The following is a 15,551-nucleotide window of genomic DNA, read 5'->3' on the forward strand; positions in this document are numbered from 1 at the left end:
GCCGTGCCTATTGCGAAGGTGCCTTATCGTCTCGCACCTCCAGATATGCAAGAGTTGTCCTCGCAACTCCAAGAGTTGCTGGGGAAGGGATTCATTCGGCCGAGCAGCTCGCCGTGGGGAGCACCTATTCTGTTCGTCAAGAGGAAGGATAGTTCACACCGGATGTGCATTGATTACCGGGAGTTGAACAAAGTGACGGTCAAGAACCGTTACCCGTTACCAAGGATCGATGATTTATTCGATCAGTTGCAAGGGGCATCTTGGTTTTCTAAGATTGACCTGAGGTCAGGGTACCATCAGGTGAGAGTGCGGGATGAGGACGTCCAGAAGACAGCATTTAGGACACGATATGGGCATTATGAGTTTGTGGTGATGCCTTTCGGGCTCACCAATGCCCCGGCTGTGTTCATGGACCTCATGAACAGGGTATGCAGGCCGATGTTGGATCGGTCAGTGATTGTATTTATCGACGACATCCTAGTGTATTCGCGATCTAGAGAGCAGCATGAGGAACATTTGCGGGAGGTCCTTGAGGTATTGAGGTCGGAGAAGTTATATGCAAAGTTCTCCAAATGTGAATTCTGGTTGCGGGAGGTCCAATTTCTTGGACATGTTGTTAATCAAGAAGGGATATTGGTCGATCCGGCCAAGGTTGAGGCTGTGATGAGTTGGGAGGTGCCAAAGTCACCCTCTGAGATCAGGAGTTTCCTTGGGTTGGTGGGGTACTTCGGAGGTTTATTAAGGACTTCTCCAAGATCGCTATGCCGCTCACCAGATTGACTCGGAAGGGTGTTGCATTCTCATGGGGACCCGAGCAACAGACTTCCTTTGAGACACTTCGTCAGAGACTGTGCGAAGCCCCGGTATTAGCTCTCCCGGAAGGGATGGAAGATTTTGTGGTATATTGCGACGCATCGATCTCGGGACTGGGTGCAGTATTGATGCAGAGAGGTCATGTGATAGCTTATGCATCGAGGCAGCTGAAGCCTCATGAGGCGAAATATCCCACGCATGATTTAGAGTTGGGGGCAGTAGTGTTCGCTCTCAAGATTTGGCGTCACTACCTGTATGGGGTTCGATGTACGATATACACGGACCATAAGAGTTTGAAGTATTTGATGGATCAGCCCAACCTAAATATGTGTCAGAGGAGGTGGTTGGATGTGGTCAAGGATTATGATTGTGAAATCCTGTACCACCCGGGCAAAGCTAATGTGGTAGCCGATGCATTGAGCCGCAGGGCGGAGAGCACTCCATTGCGAGATGTATGTCTGAGACTGACTGTGATGACTCCAGTATTGGATGCTATTCGTGGGGCATAGGCGGAGGCTGTGAGATCCAAGATGCAGAAGAAAGAGCAGGTCGTTGGGTTAATTTCAGAGTTCGTTAAGGATGGACGAGGACTTCTGATGTTTCAGGGTCGGATTTGGGTACCATTCGTGGGCGGTACGCGTATTACTTTGATAGAAGAGGCTCATAGATCGAAATTCTCGATCCATCCCGGTGCTACGAAGATGTATTTGGATTTGAGGAAGGAATACTGGTGGCCCTGTATGAAGAGAGACGTCGCCTGGTTCGTTGAGAGGTGCTTGACCTGCCGTAGAGTTAAGGCCGAACACCAGAGACCGCATGGAAAGTTACAGCCATTGGGGATTCCTGAGTGGAAGTGGGAAAAGATTACTATGGATTTCATCACCAAATTGCCGAGAACTGCCAGGGGAGTCGATGCAATTTGGGTGATTGTGGATAGGTTGACGAAGAGTGCACACTTCCTTGCCATCAGCGAGAGTTCATCAGCGGAGAAGTTGGCGGAGATATATGTGAGAGAAGTAGTATCTCGGCATGGAGTGCCGATCTCGATTGTTTCGGACCGTGATGTACGTTTCACTTCCAGGTTCTGGAAGAAATTCCATGAGGAGCTGGGTACTAAACTGCATTTTAGTACCGCATACCATCCCCAGACAGACGGTCAGAGCGAGCGGGCGATTCAGACACTGGAGGACATGCTTCGAGCGTGTGTGTTAGATTTCGGGGGTAGCTGGGATGCGTATTTACCCTTGGCAGAGTTTTCCTACAACAACAGTCATCATTCGAGCATTGGTATGCCACCTTTTGAGTTGTTGTATGGTAGGAGGTATCGGACCCCCATTTGCTGGGGAGAGGTGGGACATAGAGTGATGGGCAGTACAGAGATCATACTTCAGACGACAGAGCAGATTCAGCAGGTTAGGCAAAGGTTATTGGCCGCCCAGAGCCGACAGAAGAGTTATGCGGACAGGCGCCGGTCCGAGCTTGAATTTCAGGTTGGCGACTTCGTTCTCCTGAAGGTTTCTCCTTGGAAGGGAGTGATCCGGTTCAGGAAGAGGGGCAAGTTGGGGCCCCGGTTTATAGGTCCATTTCATGTGATTGCAAGGGTAGGCCGGGTAGCCTATCGATTGGAGTTGCCAGCAGAGTTGGGACAGATCCACAATACTTTTCATGTATCGCAATTGAGGAAGTGTATAGCCGATGAATCGGCAGTGGTTCCATTAGAGGATATTCAGGTGGATGCGAGCCTGAATTACGCCGAGAGACCAGTGGCCATCAGGGATCGGAAGATCAAGGTTCTGAGGAACAAGGAGGTACCTCTGGTGTTGGTTCAGTGGCAACACCGGAAAGGATCGGAAATGACTTGGGAGCCGGAGCGTGAGATGCGGGAGCAATATCCGGAGTTATTTTCAGAGTGAGACTTCGAGGGCGAAGTCTAATCCTAGTGGGGGAGAATTGTAATAGCCCGGAATCTCAGGTATTGTTTAAATTGTGTTTTGGGGTGTTATAAGAGGGGACTCGGCGAGTTGGAGCCAGACTCGCCGAGTAGGATCGCAGACGTGGTCGCGGGTTCGCGACTGGACTCGACGAGTCCAGATATGGACTCGGCGAGTCTGCGCTGTTTAGCGAAAACCCTAGCCGTTCAGATTTGGGACGTATAAAAGGGACTTATTGGCCGTCATTGTTCGTTTTAGCCTTCTGAGAGGAACCCTAAATCGATTGTGTGCATCTAGAACAAGGTTAAAGGCCATTGGTGATCTTGAAGGAGTTGTTGTGCAAGGAAGAGAAGGGCTTGGCTAAAGGAACAACAAGGGAGTCACGTTCTGAGGATTGGGGACACAGAGAGTACATCATCCATGTAAGAATTCGAGTCTGCTATGCTATGGTGATGTGTTTAGAGGATTAGGGTTTATGGAACCCTTTTTGTAGATAGATTGAATGTTACCCTAGTCCCCCAAACGATTGTAACCCCATGTTGGGACCTTTGGAGGTCCAGAATGTCCCATGCCTATGCATTTCGGGAAGTGATGAAGGTTTTGGATTGAAATCCTTATGCCTTAGGTCAATATGTAAATTATAAGTCTTGGGGTGTAGCATGAGCACCGAAATGAGGACCTTACGTGATGGACCAGTCTAGGAAGGCCAGACCTATGAATGGTCGGAGCAATTCTGACCTTAGGAAACAGTTTGATCGACTGCATGGCATGGACTCGCCGAGTCCGATGAACAGACTCGGCGAGTAGCTTGGAGAATAACTGGGACTCGTCGAGTTGTTCTTCAGACTCGGCGAGTGGAGTCGGGGTGGCCCCGCGATTCTTCCAGGAGTAACTCGTCGGGTCAAGGAGGATACTCGACGAGTAGAAAGGGAATCTTAGAGGATTGGAGGACGACTAGACTCGCCGAGTCCGGTCGAGTTGACCGTGGACCGTTGACCAGAGTTGACCTATGTGTGATTCCTTAGGGTCAGTTAACTTGGAAGATAAAAGTGTTAATAAGGGATATATGATATTATAGGGAGTTTGTAGCTCGGCGGATCGAGTACGAGTGATTTCAGGAGTTGCTAGCTTTCAGTATCCACGAGGTGAGTCTTCTCACTATACTGTACCCGGAAGGGTTTGACTGTGTGACCGGAAGGTCGGATATGATATGTGATATATGTGCTATATGTGGTAAGTTAATTGTTATGCATGTTGTGTATGTTTATATGGGCCGGAAGGCAATATGTTATGGGCCGGAAGGCAATATGTTATGGGCCGGAAGGCGATTATGTTATGGGCCGGAAGGCGTTGTGTTGTGGACCGGAAGGTCAGGGCCTGGAAAGGCGTATATGTGTAAGTTGTATATTGGGGAACTCACTAAATATTTATGCTTACAGTTGGTATGTATGTGTTTCAGGTACTAGCGAGGACTGTGGGAAGGTGCCGACATGATGCGTACACACTGATTGATGTTTGAGATCTTGGGAATTTTATGATTTGTATTTCGACTTAAAACCTGGAATAATTATATTTAGTTGGAATAAAAATACTCTATTATTTGAAATGAAAAATTTGTTTGAAAATTTGCGTTGTTACAGAATTCATTTATAAAATATAATCTGCGTATATATTTCGCGCTTTTGATCAAATCGAATTTTCAAACAATTATAATATTATGTTTAGGTAGATGTTTTTTTATATTTATATAACATTATGTAACTTGTTTAAAATATCATTGGAAACAATTTGAAAAATCATGGGAGTTTAGTGAAAGGAAAATGCTTCTTTGATGGTCCAAATAGATTAAACCCGGACCGATTCAACTAAATATACCAAACTACATATTTTTTTTCTAGTGAAACCCAGTTTGTATATATTTTGTGCTTTTGAATCAAAGTGATTTTTCAAACAGTTATAATTTTAGGTTTAGGTAGATACTTTTTTATATTTATATAAAATTATGTAACTTATTTATAATATTATTAGAAATAATTTAAAAAAATCATGGGAGTTTCAAATGTTTGTTGTGAAAGGAAAATGATTCCTTTATCAGTCCAAATTGATCCAGCTCCAGTTCAACTCAATATACCCAACTACATAAATTTTTTTCTAACTGAAACACAGTTTAAACCTGAAAAAATTCGATTCAAAACCATTTTTGGAATTCTAAAAGTTAAATGGACACTTGCCAATATAGACAATCTCACCAAATAATACCTTCAAAATCCTACAAAGGTAGACATGAAGAAGTTCTCATGGTTTGGTCCCTTTGAAACATTTCACAACCTTTCATATTTATAGAAGAGGAAACATTCTCTTGTTTACTCTCACCATCGATGTGTGATGAAGACATTGTAATAAAACACCATTTCTTGTTTATACAACATTATTTAACTTATTTAAAATATTATTGTAAAGAAATTGAAAAGTCATGGGAGTTTCAAATGAAATGTGGTGAAAGGAAGTGAAAAAATGGGGTTTCAAATGCATGAGATTCAAGAAAAAATGCTAGCTTTATAAGTATGTATGACGTGTTTGACATTTCTTTTTAATCATCTTTTTACTTTTAACTTTTCAAAAAAAGTTAAAAATTACTAAAAGTTGTTTGGCAATTTAAAAAGATCTTTTAAAACCAACTTTTAGCAAGAAGGAAAAGTTGGCTGGAGAAAAGATAGAAATTCCTATCTTTTTGTGACTTTTAGCTTTTATCACTTAGAAGTCATAAAAGACAAACAAAACACATTTTAAACACCATCTTTTACACAAAGTTCTTTTATAAAAAATCCTTTTACAAAAAGGACTTTTATGTTCAAAAAATCATCCCAAACACACCCTTAAGAGACCAAAGTATCTTTAAACCACTATTTCATAAACTTTAGCGTCAAAAATCTCAACAAAACCTATGGGCAATCACTGTTCAATGAAATGGTCATCTTTAATATATCTTACTATCTTATTATACAAACCTTACTATTTCCAAAAATAAATTTAAGACATCCAAATTATTAAGCTTATAGTACAAATAAACAAGCCCATTTTATATATTTTTTAATTCCTTTTTCATTTAAATTTAAAAAAAAAATGCAAAAATACAAATCGTCCGCATTCCCCACGTGGTATTATCTCTAGCCAAACTAACATTTCACAATTCCCTCGTATCTCTCCAGTTATTTCGGATAATCAGGATCTTAAAAATCGCATCTACAAAAACTGACCCACTACCTCTTCTAAAAACCCTTCCTCTTCTACATAGTTGCTCTTTTTTCTCCGACTGCTTCCATCAACCACTACCTACGATCTACTTCCATCTCCTTCTTGAAGACGGAAAACCACCCACCTCCGATGCATAAAAAATGTACCGTCACAAACATTTATCGACGCCCTCACCGTCTCCACTCCGGCTTACCCCATCAACTTTCATCACTTTCACCTTAAAATGGTATCTGAAAAATGAAAATGCTTTCAAAATTTGTCCTAACGTAATCAGTTCCTTTTCTCTCTCAATTCTCAAACCTCCGCCGCTTCACTTATCCACATCGACTCTTGATCTTTGCATCTTCGGCGCCATCCTCCTACACCTTCACTTATTTTTCGCTACCCTCCTACACCTCCGGCGCCACTGTCGCATAATAGAGGTCACTTCAGGTATGTATCATTCTTCAAATTTTCCTTTTTTCTCTTCCCTAAATACGTAGAAATCACCGATTTATGGATGAAATCAGGTTATTATTTGCCGATTTCTGCTAAAATCGATCATTAGTTGCTTCTATTTTTCATTTTTTTCCTTTGTTCCGACTCATCATTGACTTTTTCTGTATGTTGACCTATCCATAAATTTCTCTCTCTTGCTTGGCTTTCTTTATCCGCTAATTTTTGGTGAGTTTTGATTCTTGGAACAGGTAAACATTTGAAGCTGAGTTATTTGAGCCCATATCTAGAGTCATTGGCACCAATAAACATGTGGTTTGACAACCTGGTATTAATCGTAAGAAAGCCAACTGAAAAGTATTGGAGGGTGGAGCTCATGAAATGAAGTAATATGAAATACTTGAACGTACAGGGAAAAGAACCTTTGATCTTGTTCATGTATTTCTTTACCTTCATTACTTTATTTGGTATAAAATCATATGTTGTAAGATTTTTTATGGTTACATACATATGTTATAGCCAAAATAAACAAAAGGAGCCCGATGATGCAACCAAGGGAAAGGATGTCTTTAATGAAAAGTCGCCTCCTCTTGAACTTATGGCTGCATGGTCGCATCAGATATAGGAATCAAATCACCTACTACTATCCTCGGCTTGGTAAATTCCACAAATGTTATTGCTAATAGTTACTAGATTACGCCTTTTACATCTATGGTTAACTACCATCTTATTAATTTTCAATTGCAGGAAAATCCATATTTGTGGAAATGACTCAGTAGATAGGAGCAACCTCCTGAAGCAATCGAGATTAGTAACATGAGTTAAACCTAAAAAACCTGAATACATGTACTTTTTTTTTCTTATGTATGTTTAATTTCTAGAATGGGCTGATTTTGGAAAGTTGTTCTTGCAGAGACCAAAGGTTGAACACAAGCTGATGGTCCTAGGATGCATGTAATTTTTGGGACTTTATAGTGTCTCTTTCAATCCATTCCCTCTCTTTTTTGTATGTACACTAATATTTATAATCTCTAGAGTTACCTTTTGACATGTTATTTCTCTTTCTGTTATGGATGTTTGCTCCCAGGAATTTAGAAAGAAGAATCGTGGAAGCTGAGATGAAAATAGCACTAGCAAAAAGTCAAGATTTCCTCATAAACAACCTGGTTTCTCTTCCACACCATTTGAAGAGCTTCAAGTAAGAAATTTGTTATTTGTTATATTTCCGGTCAATACCCGTAATGAACATATATACAAAACTTATGAATCTGTATTTTTTTCTCAACTTTTGAATAGAAAATAGCATTGCCTGAAACAAGTAATGCTGACTTACAGAAGCAACTTCAAGATCAAGTCAACCTTTAACATTTGACTAAACAAGCAAATAAGAAAAGGTCAACAGTTTCTTATATTGTGTTTGGAAAAAATTTAGAATGGCCTAATGTAACAACCCGAAGTTATCCATCATCGAAACCCGCTCCGCCCGTAAAATCCGCCTTTATCGATTCGTCCTGTTTTCGTTTTTAGGCTAAGTTATTTAAACTTATAAGTTTATTTTAATCTCATGAGTGTTCAAATCCCTTAGAAAGTCATGAAAATGGCCCAAAATCATTAATGTGAAAATTTCTAAATTCAATCCCGCCGGATTGCGATAACTTAATCGGGTGCGACCAAAAGCCCCGTTTAATGCCGATATCGGGTAGAATTCCACCGTGTCCCAATCTTGGAACCTATTTAAAGAGGATCAAGCTTCCATTTGAAGCTTTTTTTTTCTCTCTCTCTCTACTCTCTCTCTAACCTCTCTCCTCAAATCAAATCTAAGGGTCCAAAATCATCAATTTAAGGCTTCAAATCGTCAAGGTAACTTCCCTAACTCCTAGTATATCATCCTTGTAACAGCCCGTCATTTCAAGTTAGTAAAAATCGAGTCCTGTAACTTCTTTGAGAAAGGAATTAGAATATCATCGAAAAATGAAGTATTCAAAAACTCTATTTGGAGTACGCTATGTGGTAGGTATCGTCTTAAGGTTTCCAAACATATAAATAATGCAAAAATCCGAGTTATAACGAAGAAGTTATAACCTATCTAAGTTTTCCGACAAAAACCGGCAATACGAAGTTGCGTAAAAACGCAAAGTTTCAATAAAACACTTTCTGACCTTAGGTGTCTAAATGAAAGTCATAGATATCGTTAAACTACAAACATGCATAAAAAGAACGCTCAAATCGGACATCGTATGAATAAGTTATGAATTTTTAAAGAAATTCCTTAATCACATCATTTTAATAAATAAATAATAAAAATAATTTCAGAATTTGCCAACGGAATCTAAATGAAAGTTATAGATCGTAGTCTCGCCTTCGCGGGGATATAAAGAACGTCAAAAACGGAGTTCGTATGAAGGAGATATGAATTTTTGAAGTTTGATAAATAATATAATTTTTATTAAAAACTCGGTATTATCCGAAGGGGAGTCAGCCTAGGGCCGTAGTACGCGCCGCGTACCCTCGTACGCCCCGCGTACTCGAGGCCACGGCCTCGGATCGTCCACGTCGCCCCTATGCGAGCTACCCCCTCCCCGTCCCGTCCGAAGCGTTGCAGCCGAGTTTGCGGTCAGCAGTGACGTCCCGTACGCGCCGCGTACGGGATTACGCCCTGCGTACGCATGCCTCTCAGCCCCCTATAAAAGGGATGTGAGGGTTCCCGGGAAAATGGCTCATTCTCTCTCCTTTTTCTTGCGTTTCACCTCGTTTTCCGTGCTCGCACTACCCCGAAGCCCTGGTCATTTTGTGCAAGTCCCGAAGGTCGATTTTACTCCCGAGAAATCCTGAGGAAAATCCATTTCTCGAGACGAAACTCTGCCCGGTTTTCCATCTTGCTATCTTCAAACTTTCAAGTGAGTTCATACCCCTTTCAAACACACTTTAAATACATTTTAAATGCTTTTATACTCTTTTAGGGGGGGGGGGGGAATACAAGTAAACATACGGTTATTATCGTGTATTTTATAAAGTTTCGCTTCGCTCGTTTTACCGAATAAATCACTTGGAACTCATTATTATTATGGAAAACTCTTGTCATACTTTATGTGCATTAGACATATGCAAAGTATATAATGATTTCAAAGTACCTTTCATTGTTAAGTCGTTTTATACATTCTAAACTTATGATTTATGTTTTGTCAAACATTGTGAAAAAGGATAAACTTTGCATACAAAAACTATCACTTTAATACAGGCTTAGTTGAGAATCCATGAGACGTATATATCTTCAAACGTTACTTTTCTTTATTAGAAAGTAATGCTGCAAGTCCTGTCTATAACCAGAGTCTCCCGTTCGGAGAACGTGTCAAATGTGTATAGATCTATACGGGAAGTCATGATCCCGCGCCCTGACTGTTAGCTACACTCCGTCTTTTGGGGTGACAGTTTGTCATAACGCTACGACGCCTGAAGAACGTCGCTACAGGCATATTATGTGTAGTATGGTTATAAAACTCATCGGATATACAATTATTATGGTATTATGCTTTTATGAACGAGTGGCTATTAAAACTGTTCTTCATCTAACAAACGCGATCTTCATATAGCTTTATTATAAAACTATGACACAACTTTTAAGAATGTCGTTTTCTTGCGATTTTCGGTCTTAGAGACTGCCAATCATGTTAGGAAAATAAGGGTTTTTCCTGTATACAAACCAAACAACTAATAGGAAGATAAGGGATTTTCCTGGTGCAGTTATTTAAAACTTATGACACGAACATTCATATGCATTTCATACCTTTAATAAGAGAATAAGGGTTTTCTTGGAAAACACAACAAAATCATATCTCAACCATTAGGGAAAATATGGGATTTTCTGGATCTAATACATTCATTTTCAATACAACAAGTCATAACTCTTCACACTTGAAACACTGAGTTTTCTGGAAAACATACACCCATTTTTGGAATGGCATCCAATTTTTCTAAACTACTTATGAACTCACCAACTTAATTGTTGACACTTTTTCTTTGAATTAACTTGTATTCTCAGGGAACCGCTAAGCAGGTTTGGGAATCAACTTTTGGGATTAACGCACAGACGTTAATTACTTCTTTTGAATGATGTTTATGTATTTAACTTTTGAACATGTAATGAGTACAATTATGTAAACATCTCGGAAACTTTAATTTATATGGTGTTGTGTACTTTCCTTTCTATGAACTGTTATGATACTAAATATGACGTTCTCCGCCCCCGAACGTTTCCGCCATTCTGGTTTGGTGGTGTGACAATCCTTAGCATTAAAATTCGAGTTTAAATCATGATTTAAGACCTTGTTCATGTGTTTACGGCCCTGGAACATGCTTGGGCCGTAAACACATATAAAGGGGTCATTTATGCTTTAAAACACTTCCAAAACACCATTGAGGCTTATATATGGCTTGTAGAATTATGGAATTGGACTTAGAACACCTTGAATATCAATTTAGAGGAGTAAACATGAGTTTACTGCCCAAGAACATGCTTGGGCCGTAAACTCATCTCCATGGGGAGTAAACTCCTTCTAAGGTGTTAAATTGCCACTTATACACCTCCTAAGCCTTGAACAAAAATCTAGAAGCAACCACAAACAACTTAGAAGCCTAAAACATAAAGAAATCAACCCCCTAAGGAGTTCACGACCATAAGGTGGAGTCATGGGCCGTAAACTCCTAAAACCATGTCAAATGATGCCCAAATTTCACCCCTAGACTTGTAAAATAGCATAAAATCACATGTGATTAATTAAGGACCACCAAAACATCAAGGATTTAGTGTGAGGGGATTTTACAGCCCTAAAATCCAAGTTTACTGCCGTAGACTCCAATAAATGGTCCATGTGTGAGTTAAATCCATTCTGATGCCCTAGTTGTGATCCTAGCTAATTTTCCCAAGTGATATAAAGCCATTTAGCAACCAAAAGCACCCCACCATGAGTTTACGGCCGTAAACTTATGGGGAATATGTCATTAGGGCCGAAAACACTCCTAAGAGCTTACTCTTGAAGAGTAAACTCCATATCCAATCCTTATGTGTCCTCAAATGCCACCTAGGTCCTTCCAAACACTTGTAATGAAGTGTTTTCGCATCTAGAAGCATATGTCCTCATCTAATAAATAATTTAAGTTCTAATTAGATACAAATGTGTATCTTTTCATAATACATAGGAATCTTGTGCATTTGCAAACTCAGAACTGACGTTTAGGATCCAAACTGACGCGTTCCTCAACCGGTGAGTTCATACCCATACCTTTTTTCCGTGTTTTTCAAATGTTTTTCAAATGTTTTCAGGGGGGAATACAAGCAAAAGTACAAGGAAAATCTTGTACTTAAACTTATTTTCAGCTCAAATGTTTCATTTTATGTATGTTTTCAATATCGAAAATCGTGTTAACTAATGTTTCGAATTGCAGGATAAACTGTTAGACTAAACCCAAATTTCTTTAAAAAGTATTATAACTATATTACATTTTGCAAAAGAAATCATACTAATCATAAACTAAGACTAATACTAATAGAATACGAATACGAATATAACCAATAGGATAGTACGAATACGAATACAAATATAACCAATAGGATAGTACGAATACGAATACGAATATAACTAATAGGATAGTACGAATACGAATACGAATGTAACCAATAGGATAGTACGAATAAGATAGAACGAATACGAAATACGAAAGAACCGTTAGGATAGAACGAATACGAATGCAAATATGAAATAATGCCTTTGGATGACGCCAAGACTTCGGAAATACGGTTATTGTATGCCTTGAGTGTCACCAGAGATTCGAACTTAATTCAAAAGTACGCCTCTAAACCTCTACTGAGATTCGAATACATACGCCTTAGAATGTCGACAGAGATTCGAAGATACGTCTAATGTACCCTTTTGGAAATCACCAGAACATCGAAAATACTGTTAATGTATGTTTCTGAGTGAATCCAAATATTCAAAAATACAACTAAGTATAGTAGGTAATCGGCGTTCGAATGTAGGATAACTAAGGTATCAGAATACTTAACTAATATTATAAGTATGGTAGATACTAGTATATCGAAATCTAAGCTATGAACTAATCACAACACTTAGGAAAATATGGGATTTTCCTGGGATAACATAACAACTCGTAAACGAATTAAGAAATGAATCGGTAACTAAACTATTAGGAAAATATGGGATTTTCCTGGGGTAATATACATCATGTAATCGAATTGGTAACAAAAGAATAACTAAACTGTTTTACATAAGAAAATATGGGATTTTCTTGGATAACAACTTTTTCAGAAAACTAAAAGGGAACTCATTCTTTTCAAAACAAAACCGCTTATGAACTCACCAGCTTTATGCTGATTTTCAAACTGCTTGTATTCTCAAGTCAACATTAGACAGGTACACTGCCATCTTTTGGAGAAGACGGAGCGTTAGAAGACTCGTCTCTACTTTTGTTCATATGATATATGTATATAACACTTGTATAACTTTTCTTTCAAACAAATGTAAACAATTCTATGTAATGTAATGTTTTGTGTTTACTGTGTTACTATGCACATTGGATTTGATACTCAACGTGGAGTCAACCCCGGAAATGTTTCCGCCTTCGGTTTTCGGGGTGTGACAGATTGGTATCAGAGCCCTTGTTTATAGTGAATTGGTATACCAAAGCTTACATGGTATAAGACTATAAACATTAAAGGGCCTAAGTGCTCTGAACTAAAAGATACCCTAAAATATAAGTATTTTCGAAAATATACAAGTATACCTGACCGTCGAGATCCGTAACTACAAGTAGAACAAAACATAAGTAAATGGGTGTTGTACGCTGCAGTTAAACCTGGGCAGTTATGTAGTCGTGTATAGGATCAATATAGCCTGGCCAACTATATTCATTCGAGACACGACCAACATGTGTTTGGGAGTGACTGTGGTACGCAACATACCTAAAACTTACCCAATACCCCAAACAACGAGCCGTCACTGCAGCGAAATCATGAAATACTATGGGAGTATTTCTCGAGCCAATCCGTTGTAGAAATCCTCATTCAAGCGTTGTTCCCTGATCGTTCCTTTAGCGATAAATTACCTGCTTTGATAACTCTTTCTTGTTTTATCGCTTAATAGAATATCTGTCTTAATGAGATATCCCCTGTTCCATATCTCTTGATTCAATTCAGAGGACTTATAATCCTCTCTTTCTTGGCTATTTTAGATCAAGATGTCTCCGAGGAAAAGACCCAGCTCAAAGAACAACAACCCTCCACCGCCACCACCTCCTCCTCAATTTGATCCTGTCGTGTTCCAGGCAGCATTGACCGCCGCAGTGTCGGCCGCCCTGTCTCACATAAACCCCAGTGGTTCAGGGGGTGGTACCCAAACCCAAAACCAGGAGAGTAATCAGGGACACCGGAAGGAGTGTTCCTATAAAGACTTTATGAATGCAAAACCCACATTCTTCGATGGCACAGGGGGTGTCATTACTCTAACTCGGTGGTTAGAGAAGATCAAATCTATCTTCGAGATCTGTGCCTGTTCAGAATCCGACAAGGTGAAATTTGTCGCCTGCACGTTTATCGATAAAGCTCTGACTTGGTGGAACGGCCGAGTCAAATCCTTAACTTTACTTGTAGCAAACGCTATAGATTGGGAAGTTACGAAGGAACTTCTGTTCGCAGAATACTGCCCTCGGGGTGAAATACAGAAGCTGGAGAATGAGCTCTGGAACCTGAAGATAAAGGGTTCCGATATCGCCGCCTACACATCCAGATTTGATGACTTATCACTTCTCTATCCGGGATTGGTTACCCTGGAGATTAAAAAGATTGAGAGGTTCATCTGGGGATAAACCCAGCCAACAAAAGGGAACGTTTTAGCTGCGAAGCCGGATACCTATGATAGCACCAAATGCCTAGCGCAAGCCCTAATAGACCACAATAATGACCAAGAAGAAGCAGCCACCACTCCTGAGCCAACAGAAAAGAGTGGCGAGAAAAGAAAGTTTTGGAAAAAGAAGAAGAAGAGTCAGTCTTCCCCGGAGCCCTCGAAGAAATAGCAGATAGTGGCAGTCCACGCTGCCACTACCCCTGTTGCTGTTTCTGTTGTCGGTTCCTCAGCCCAAGCACCTGTAACCGGATATGCCGGTATCGTCCCGTGGTGTAACCGATGTAGTTACCACCATCGTATCCCTAGCCCTAGTCGTGCAAAGTTTTGTAAAAGCTGTGGCCAGGAAGGTCACCTCGTGCGAAGCTGCAGAGCACCAACCCAATCAACCAGTCAAGCTTCTAGAGCTGGTATCGGTCAGACTTGTTACAGTTGTGGAGAAGTTGGACATTACAAATGAAACTGCCCTAAGGCAGTAACATCTGGCAACACTGGGAGAGTCTTAACTATGGGACAAGAAGGGGCAGCCGCCGATCCCACCGTCACCACAGGTATATTTCTCCTCGATGAATCTTATGCCTGTGATCCTTTTCGATTCTAATGCCGAAAGAAATTTGCTAACTATCCATTCAAACATCTTTCTAAACTTAATCCTTTGTTGGTAACCGAAACGAATACCGTCAAGATGGCTAACCAGTGAGAAAGAGAACGCTAACGTCATACCCATAGATTGTATCCTCAATTTGGACGATTATTCCTTTCCATTTGATCTAATGGTAAACTTTTCATGAAAATCTTTGATGCGATCATTGTAATGTAATGACTGAGTCTCATTCATGTTGTTATTCTTGATTTCGAAAGGGTCGTCCATCAAAATCTTTCCTCTGACCCGACTCTCATGATCTTCGACATCAAACCTAAATCCAATCTTCGCATCATCGTGCATCGAAGCTTAAAAAGTTTTTCCATGCATTCCTCGTCCGTGTGATCATCGGGAAACGGGAAGTCTGCAACTCTTTCCCGATGCCTTTCCCCGAAGATTTTCCGAGAATTCCTTCCGAACGTCTAGTCAAGTCTCGTATCGACCTAATCCCTGGAACTACCTTGTAGCCAAACCTCCGTGTAGATGATGTGTTCAAGACAACAATCAGGGCTTGATATGGTCACTACGAGCTAGTAGTGGTGCCTTCGGTCAAACCAGTTT

At 40.2% G+C, this 15,551-nt stretch overlaps 1 long non-coding RNA gene across 2 annotated transcripts; it reads left to right on the top strand.

Annotated features, from left to right (window-relative positions):
* Nucleotides 1-5,974: 5,974 nt before the first annotated feature.
* Nucleotides 5,975-10,595, top strand: LOC145033922 (uncharacterized). Of its 2 annotated transcripts, XR_013677778.1 has the most exons (7): nt 5,975-6,431; nt 6,686-6,872; nt 6,954-7,091; nt 7,182-7,388; nt 7,522-7,632; nt 7,731-7,828; nt 10,474-10,595. It is a non-coding gene; the product is annotated as an uncharacterized LOC145033922 (long non-coding RNA). The 2 variants fall into 2 exon arrangements; XR_013677779.1 differs by lacking the exon at nt 7,731-7,828.
* Nucleotides 10,596-15,551: the final 4,956 nt, after the last annotated feature.

The sequence above is a fragment of the Lactuca saligna genome, chromosome 3 (genome assembly GCF_052625555.1).
Source record: "Lactuca saligna cultivar CGN05327 chromosome 3, ASM5262555v1, whole genome shotgun sequence".
Lineage (NCBI taxonomy): Eukaryota > Viridiplantae > Streptophyta > Magnoliopsida > Asterales > Asteraceae > Lactuca > Lactuca saligna.